This window comes from Salmo salar, chromosome 16 (genome assembly GCF_965601325.2).
Source record: "Salmo salar chromosome 16, fSalSal1, whole genome shotgun sequence".
In the NCBI taxonomy this organism is placed as follows: Eukaryota; Metazoa; Chordata; class Actinopteri; order Salmoniformes; family Salmonidae; genus Salmo; species Salmo salar.
The window spans coordinates 90,089,433-90,098,851 of record NC_138306.1 but is presented as its reverse complement, the minus strand read 5'-3'; positions in this window follow the sequence as shown (position 1 = coordinate 90,098,851).

The following is a 9,419-nucleotide window of genomic DNA, read 5'->3' as shown; positions in this document are numbered from 1 at the left end:
ATTGACGATAGCAAAGATTCCATCTTTGACGACGCCACATAAATGGAATAGGTACTAGCTAGCTTAATAGTTAATATTTGCGCGCTAGCTCTGCATATTCAGCTAGTGTGTGTGTGCGCGATTGACTGGATGAACCTCACAGCGGTTATGTGCAAACTAAGGAACTGGCAGTGGATCAAACCATTGTGAGGCAAAGGGCGGGGGGGGTCCAAATCTTTTAAAACTTCAAAATGCACTATTAAGTGTCTAATCAGCACAATTGCTTTCATTGCGTATTATTAATATTATTTAAATTACATAGTTATGTTTCAGTGATATATTGGGGGGGACAAATCATATTTTTCCCAGGATGGGGGGGTCGTGTCCCCACCGGGATTCCCGCCCCTGGTTCCGGTTAATCGCCAAAAAATTTGCTGAAAGATTGAACGTGAGACGTCACTTAGTAAACCCGTTCTCTTGTTGGAGGGGACTTTTGTTGTGCGGAGCCTCACTTTCCAGCACAAGTGACGCTAAGCATTGCACCAAATGCTAAGCTAACAAGGGGGAAAGCCATTTTTGTTTAACCCTTTGTTCAAAGTGAAATCCCTTGCCGTGCGGGAATCCCATGTGCTATCAGTGACCTCTGGTGGTGAAGAATCGCCAGTAATTGTTTTAAAATATTTCAGGTTACACTGTATGATATGATTTTCAACTTTCTACATAAACTTAGATTAAGCAACGTTTTCAGGTTAATTTAAAGTTTAATATTCAAATAGCCTAGACAGGTATGATTCATCAATAACATTATTTAAATTGAACAATTACATTTACGAGCTCATTAGAGCCAACTCCCACATTACTGATCTGGTATTGTTGGAAGTCCCGCCTTTGCTAGAATCCAGTGGGATTTCAGCTTTCAAGGATAAGTGGTGGTGATGAATAGCAAGTAATTACATTTTTATAGTTTCTTTCTTGTGACCGCAACCATATGCTCAAATCAAATTTTATTGGGTCACATACACATGGTTAGCAGATGTTAATGCGAGTGAATTCTAGTTCCGACAGTGCAGTAATATCTAACAATTCCACAACTACCTAATACAGACAAATCTAAAGGGATGGAATAAGAATATGTCCATATAAATATATGGATGAGCGGCATAGGTAAGATGCAATTGATGGTATAAGATACAGTATAAACATATGAGATGATTATTGTAAGATATGTTAACATTATTAAAGTGGCATTATTTAGAGTGTCTAGTGATCCATTTATTAAAGTGGCCAATGATTTGAGTCTATGTAGGCAGCAGCCTCTCTGTGTTAGTGATGGTTTTTCAGTCTCTCAGTCCCAGCTTTGAAGCACCCGTACTGACCTTGCCTTCTGGATCGTAGCAGGGTTAACAGGCAGTGGCTTGGGTGGTTGTTGTCCTTGATCTTTTTGGTCGTCCTGTGACATCGGGTGCTGTAGGTGTCTTGGAGGGTAGGTAGTTTGCCCCCGTTGATGTGTTGTGCAGACTGCACCACCCGCTAGAGAGCCTTGCGGTTGAGGGTGGTGCAGTTGCCGTACCAGGCAGTGATACAGCCCAACAGGATGCTCTCAATTGTGCATCTGTAAAAGTTGGTCAGGGTTTTAGGTGACAAGCCAAATTTCTTCAACCTCCTGAGGTTGAAGAGGTGCTGTTGCAGAGGAACTTAAACTTTCCACCTTCTCCACTACTGTCCTGTCGATGTGGATGGGGGGGTGCTCCCTCTGCTGTTTCCTGAAGTCCACGATCATCTCCTTTTGTTTTGTGAGTTTGTTGCTCACGTTTGGTTGGATACAGTACAGCGTTGTAACAATCTCAACTGATTGGATATCACTGTCTCGTTGACGATTTAAAGCCGACAAAGACAAACTACTGGCAGCTGAGGAACTGCGTTTGAGAACAGATTAATTGAAAGATCTGGCTTAGACTTATGATAAAGAACGTGAACAAACTCTTGACCAAGTCCATATTCTACAGGAACAATTCGTTTTAGCCCAAAATATATACGATGAAGTCCACGCAAAACTAGATGAATCTGACGAGCTAGCTAAAAACAGGGGCGAGCAATTTGATGCCCTACACTCAAAGCAATAATGTTCTATTCCAAAAGCTGCAGACCAAAGACGATCAGTTAATGAACACATTTACCAAGTTGGATGACAAACAGTGGAACTCCTTGAAGTCGCTTATTTAATGAACGATGAGAAAGCCCAGGTTGGAAAACATCACATCACTTAATCTCTTGCTTCGCACTCGAGACCTCTCCCTGAAAACCATGACAGATCAGTATGAGGCCGAGCGGAGCAAGTGCGACACCTACGTGTTTAAGATAAACACCGTCTCCCAGGTGGACTCTGCGATACAGCAGAATACCACCCTAGGTATCATCTGGAGGAAAGCGCGTGACTGTTCTGGATATCACGGGACTACCTAACCAAGCAACCTAGCTCACAACCGGAGCTCAGGGAATGAATGAATGTAGACGACAGGAGATTTCAGACTTCACCTCTCTTAGGGGTCCCTCAGTCTTTTCCTCTTGACCATTCGGCCCACAGTAACCTGGCGCCCCCTCGCCAACATAACCAAAGCTTGGCTTTTCGGCCCACAATTCCCCACAGGAGGGTGCAGATGCTCCCCGCGCACTTGGCACTTGACAAAATCGTCAAACTTCCGCATCTTTGACCCCGGTCCAGGAAAGCCAAAGGACACTGTTCTTAGCAGACATAGAGGACACCTTGGATGACTACCCTAATGCTACATATATCGACAGGCTTTACCTGTTGAAGCTAACGTCCAACAGACATGTGACAAGGTTCACCCGTCTACAACAGCAACACGTGCAAAACGACTACGCTAAACTTGCCACTGCTTTGAAAATAGAATTCAGCGGTTCTGAGACTCGCAAACATGATAGCTCGTTGGCTAACAATGTCAAACAAGCACGAAATAAACACTCACAAGCCTACTATCATTGTTCAGCTTACTTTGGCATGCTCACTGAAACAGGAATAGAAGAGCTATTGCCTTTCAAACAACTGTTTCTGTCGAACATGTATCCCAACTTCATTGACTTCTTGGGCCCTACTTCCCACATTGCCAAAGGGCCCTTTGCCAATTTCGTCACTTCTAGAGCTTGCTAGCACAGCTAAGAGACCGGACAACTTGATTTTCGAGCTCGATCCAGATCGACTGGGTCGGCCTAGTTGCCAGGTCGGCCAGATGCGAGAATTATCTCCTCACAGTGACTTGCGCATTGACAAAGTAGATGGAGTGCCTGCCCGCAAACCAATGACACAGCGGAAAGCACGGCCATTCTTTTGCTCAACCACATTTTCAGTCGTTTCAGCCTGCCAGGAGAAACCGTTGACAGCAACAGAGGAACCCACTTTTCGGCAGCTGTAATGACCGAACTGTGGTGGCTCCTGGGAGTCAAAGCTAAACTACACATCGCGTACCACCCTAGGAGCTCTGGCAGGGTAGAAATGAGCAACCAGACAATCATCAGAATCCTGAGGATATATGTGGCAGCCAACCACAAAGATTGAGACCTCAAACTCCCACTGGTACTGATTGCGATCAGAGCCACACGCAACAGGTCTACGGGAATAACACCAATCGAGATGATGAAGGGCCGGCAAATGACACTTCCACTGCATCTCCTGTACCAACCGGGAGATGTCGCCGCAGCCACCGCCTACACGGCTCATCAACACGTGACGGACTTACGAACCCACCTCCAAACTACCTTTGCGTACGCTCAAGGAAAGTTGGAAAGAAGTGCAGAAGGTGACAAGACCCATTTACGACAAAAAGGCCTCAGGTGTTCGAGGTCGGATTATATGTGGTACTACATATACACCAAACCCGGGGGCATTGCGGCAAAGTTCTTGCCCCACTGGACGGGGCCACACGAGATTGTGGTGTAACTGTCACCTGTAGCTTATCAAATCAGGAAAGGTCGACAATCCACCACGTTAGTGGGTCCAGAGGAACCAAATTGTTTTATACTCCCCCATGTCAGCCAGCACCGAATAGACAGAAACCTAGCAAAGTCAGAGGTACTAAGAAAATTCTTAAATGACCTCAGCTGATCCCTCCCAGGAGATCAGTATGTTGCAGGACAATATCAACAGTAACAACGAATGTACACTACCGTTCAACAGTTTGGGGTCACTTATAAATGTCCTTGTTTTTTTAAAGAAAAGCACTTTTTTTTTTGTCCATTAAAATAACATCAAATTGATCAGAAATACAGTGTAGACATTGTTAATGTTGTCCATGACTATTGTAGCTGGAAACGGCAGATTTTTTGTATGGAATATCTACATAGGCTTACAGAGGCCCATCATTAGCAACCATCACTCCTGTGTTCCAATGGCACGTTGTGTTAGCTAATCCAAGTTTATCATTTTAAAAGGTGAATTGATCATTAGAAAACCCTTTTGCAATTATGTTAGCACAGCTGAAAACTGTTCTGATTAAAGAAGCATTAAAACTGGCCTTCTTTAGACTAGTTGAGTATCTGGAGCATCAGCATTTGTGTGTTTGATTACAGGCTCAAAATGGCCAGAAACAAATAACTTTCTTCTGAAACTCATCAGTCTATTCTTGTTCAGAGAAATGAAGGCTATTCCATGTGAGAAATTGCCAAGAAACTGAAGATCTCGTACAACGCTATGTACTACTCCCTTTGACAGAACAGCATAAACTGTCTCTAACCAGAATAGAAAGAGGAGTGGGAGGTCCTGGTGCACAACTGGGCAAGAGGACAAGTACATTAGAGTGTCTCGTTTGAGAAACAGATGCCTCACAAGTCCTCAATTGGCAGCTTCATTAAATAGTACCCGCAAAACAGTCTCATTGTCAACAGTGAAGAGGCGACTCCAGGATGCTGGCCTTCTAGGCAGAGTTCCTCTGTCCAATGTCTGTTATTTTGCCCATCTTAATCTTTTTATTTTTATGGGCCAGTCTCAGATATGGCTCAGCATCCCGGAGTCGCCTCTTCACTGTTGACGTTGAGACTGGTCAAGTATTCATTAAATTTTTTTTTTTTTTTTTTTTACATGGCTAAAAGAGAAATAATATAATATATTGTTTACAGGAAACTCATTCTACAAATATAGATGAGGTTGAGTGTAAAAAGGAATGGGAGGGAGAAATATATATTTTTTTCATGGTCAAAAACTCAAAAGGGGTGATTATACTAATTAATACACATTTTTATCCGATTGTGCAAATAGATCCGTAAGGAAGATGGATTATTTTAAATATGCTATTAGACCAAAAACAGATCTGACTAATTAATCTATATGGGCCAAACAATGATGATCCACACTTTTTTCAAAAATATATGTAATAATCTATTGGGCTCACAAGCAACGAAATCTGTTATTATGGTGGGAGATTATAATATGGTTTTAAGTACCTCAATGGATTGTAAAGGAAATCATTCCGCAAACTATCACCCTCAAGCATTTAAGGAGATTACAAAGATCATGGATACATTAGAACTAGTGGATATATGGAGGTTGAAAAACCCTGACCTAGTGAGTTATACATGGAGGAGGCTTAATCAAGCTAGCCGTCTTGATTACTTCCTAGTCTTGTTCTTGCTGGCATCAAAAGTATTAATAGGAGACCGAATGCGATCGGACCACCATCTAATTGGCCTCCATATAGCTCTTTCAGAATTTCCACGTGGACAGGGATATTGGAAATTTAATCAAAGCCTATTGGATGACAATTTGTTCTTAACTAAGACAATATAATTCATAATTGACTTTTTGTACAACGTAGGTACAGCAGATCCTCTTATTGTATGCGACACTTTCAAATGTACTTTCAGAGGCCATTCAATACTCATCATTAAAACAAAAGCAGTTTAGGTCTAAAGAGATTTGACTAATAAAGGAAATAGAGGAAGTAACAGAGCAGGTAGATGGTAATGGAAACTATTATAGAGGCACAAAATATGTTAGTGGAAAAACAAAAAGAACTGGAGGTACTTATTCAAGAACGATCAAGTGTAATGTATTACAAAAATAAAGCGAATTGGATGGAAAATGGGGGGAAATGCACACAATTTTTCTTGTATCTTCAACACAGAAATTCTACCAGAAAGAATTTACCCAGGTGGTAAGTATAAAGATCCTGTCCATTTAAAAAACTGGAGACCTCTAACACCTCAATGATGTGATGTGAAAATCCTGTCGAAATGCATAGCATAGAATAATAGAAGAAAAAAGGTTATAACAGATATTGTTCATCCTGATCAGACAGGTTTTTTATATGGACGATATATTGGAGATAATATACAACAATTACTTGAAACAATTGAACATTATGAAACATTTAAGATACCAGGTCTGGTCTTCATAGCAGATTTTGAAAAGGTATTTGATAAAGTACGATTAGAATTTATATATAAATGCCTGGAATACTTTAATTTTGGTGAATCTCTTATACAATGGGTTAAAGTTATGTACAGCAACCCCAGATGTAAACAATGGTTACTTCTCAGAAAGTATTGAGCTTTTAAGAGGAGTAAAACAAGGCTGTTCGTTGTCTCCATATCTATTTATCATGGCCATTGAAATGCTAGCTATTAAAATTACATCCAACAAGAACATCAAGGTGTTAGAAATCCAGGGGATAAAAACAAAAGTGTCAATGTATGCTGATGACTCCAATTTTTTCTTAAATCTGCAATCTGGATCCCTGCACAAGTCTCATTGAAGATCTTGATCACTTTTCTAGCACCTCTGGATTAAAACCTAATTATGACAAGTGTACCATATTACGTATTGGATCATTAAAAAAATGTGTTGACACTACCTTGTAGTTTACCAATAAAATGGGCGAATGGTGAAGTAGACATACTTGGTATTCACATCTCAAAAAATATAAATTCATTTACCACAATTAATTTCAATAGAAAGTTAGCAAAAATAGATACGATTCTGCAACCATGGAGAGGTAAATACTTGTCTAGTTATGGAAAAATTACATTGATTAACTCTTTGGTCCATCACAGTTTACTTACTTACTAATAGCATTGTCTACTCCAGATGATTTGTTTTTAAAATCATATGAGCAAAAAAACTTTTCATTTTATTTGGAATGCTAAGCCAGACACAATTAAATGTGCCTATTTATATAATGAATATGAGTTTGGGGGGCTACAATTATTAAATATTAAAGCTTTAAACCTCTCACTAAAAGCTTCACTCATACATAAGTTATACTTAAACCCAAAATGGTTCTCCAGTAGATTAAGCACAGCTCATCCTTTGTTCAAAAATTGCTTTTTTGCCTTCATACAGATTACAACTTCTCATTTCCGACTAATTGAAAATGAAATTTTGTTTAAAGTATCACCCTTTCTTTAAACAAGCCATACAAAGCTGGTTACAATTTCAATTTATCCTCCAGAAAAGATAGAACAAATATTACAACAAATGTAATGGTTAAACTCAAATATATTGATGAATAAAAAACATTCTTTATGGATTTTTTTTAAAAATTGTATTATATTTATTAATGATATTATGAATAGAAAGTGAGGACTTATATCACATGCAGTTGTCGAAAATATATGGGAATATCTTCTCAATCCAAATTTACAACCAACTGATTGCAGCACTACCACAAAAATGGAGGAGGCAAGTGGAAAAGGGAGAAAGTAGGGAACTTGTTTGCCTGCCATATATTAAAGATACAAATTGGCTGAAAGGAATTGGTATAAATAGAAAAATATACCAGTTTCATCTGAGGACAAAAATGTTGACAGCTGCGCCATACAGGTTGCAAAATAAATGTGAGGAAATGTTCGATGTACCAATTCCATGGCACATGGTTTATGAACTGGTACAAAAAACTACAGTTGACTCAACACTTAGTTTTTCAATTTAAATTATTATATAAAAGTATTGCCACAAACAGAATGCTATATATATATGGGGAATACAACAATCTCAGCTCTGTAGATTTTGTTGCGAAGAGACAGAATCAATAAATAATACAATAATACTCGTAGGAACGGTTTTCATCTTTAGCTCACAATCTGTGGATAATATACGATTAAAAAGATTCAAACATTTTGTAAAACATCATATGCACAATTGATAAATATATGGCACATGGAAACCAAGGACAGTCTATGGTGAAAGTGGCTGAGGGTTGGTTTTAAAGAGTTTGTTTGGTAATGTATTGTTGTTATATATAAAAGTAGCATGTATGTTAAATAGATTTTTTTAAATGATTTGGGAAAATGTATATGTAGCAAAAAAGCTGTAAAAATAAAGCGGACAAATAGGGGTTAAAAAATAAAGAATGATAGAAATTACTCAAATATGGTTGACTGAGAGGATAATAACAAAAAAATTGCAATTAACCATTGTTTTTATTCAAATAAATTATAGCCATAGCTCTAGTTTTCCTTATCTTCAGGTTCACCCTCTCAAACTGAACAGGACATCAGTAGGCTTAGTCCACGCACACAGATATTTTGTATTTCTGCAGCCTCGCCTCCTGAAGTGCCATCGTACACAAAAAACTGGAAAGAAAGTCCATTTTCTTATAAATATAACTTTGCACTGTTCGTCTCCGAGCATGGTCTTGGTATAGCCTAGGCCTATAGTATAGTCGATGGATCATGTTGGAAGAGAGAAGAAACCTCTGGGAGGAGGTCCGGAGGGATCCACCCCAACGACACTAACCACAGTCCTATCCCACACACCTCTCCGCTCACTCTGCTCTGAACAGGCAGGGCCATGACAATACCAGTAAAAAGAACAGACCTAGGTCCTCTGAGAAATAGACTGATTGTTTATCTTATAGGTGGTGAGTGGTGACTCCGCCTAGTTGGAAGGTATAAATATGTCATTGTGTGACTTGTATGGTGTATTTACAGCTGACGTATCCAGTAGGTTGAATAAATCTGGTGTGTGCTTTTACTAGTTGTCAATCTGAGTTTCTCCTCTGTTCGTTCAGAACTTAACAATCCTTTTATTGAGACTACACTTGGCACACTTGATATTGCACACCCAGCAGAGAATCAGGAAGGAGGGGCATCATGAAATATAATAGGCAACTAATTCTCAAACCCTGAGCAATGTGACATTTGATTGATTGCAAATTACATGACACTCCCTGAACTAAATGTAAAAATACTAAACCCTCCCCTTGACTGAAATCTAAAAAGAATGACACTCCCTCATTATCCTCCAGGTAACAATTATGTAAATTTCACCTCTCCCTAAGCGACTGTTGTTTAATGATATACATACTTTGAAACTACTACATATGTTTATTAAATTGTCTTTTAAAACTAGATGTATTATTTTTGTCCTTGATGATGAAGAATGTATTTGGATAACTGCATGGAACTTGATTGATCCGCTAATGAAAAAT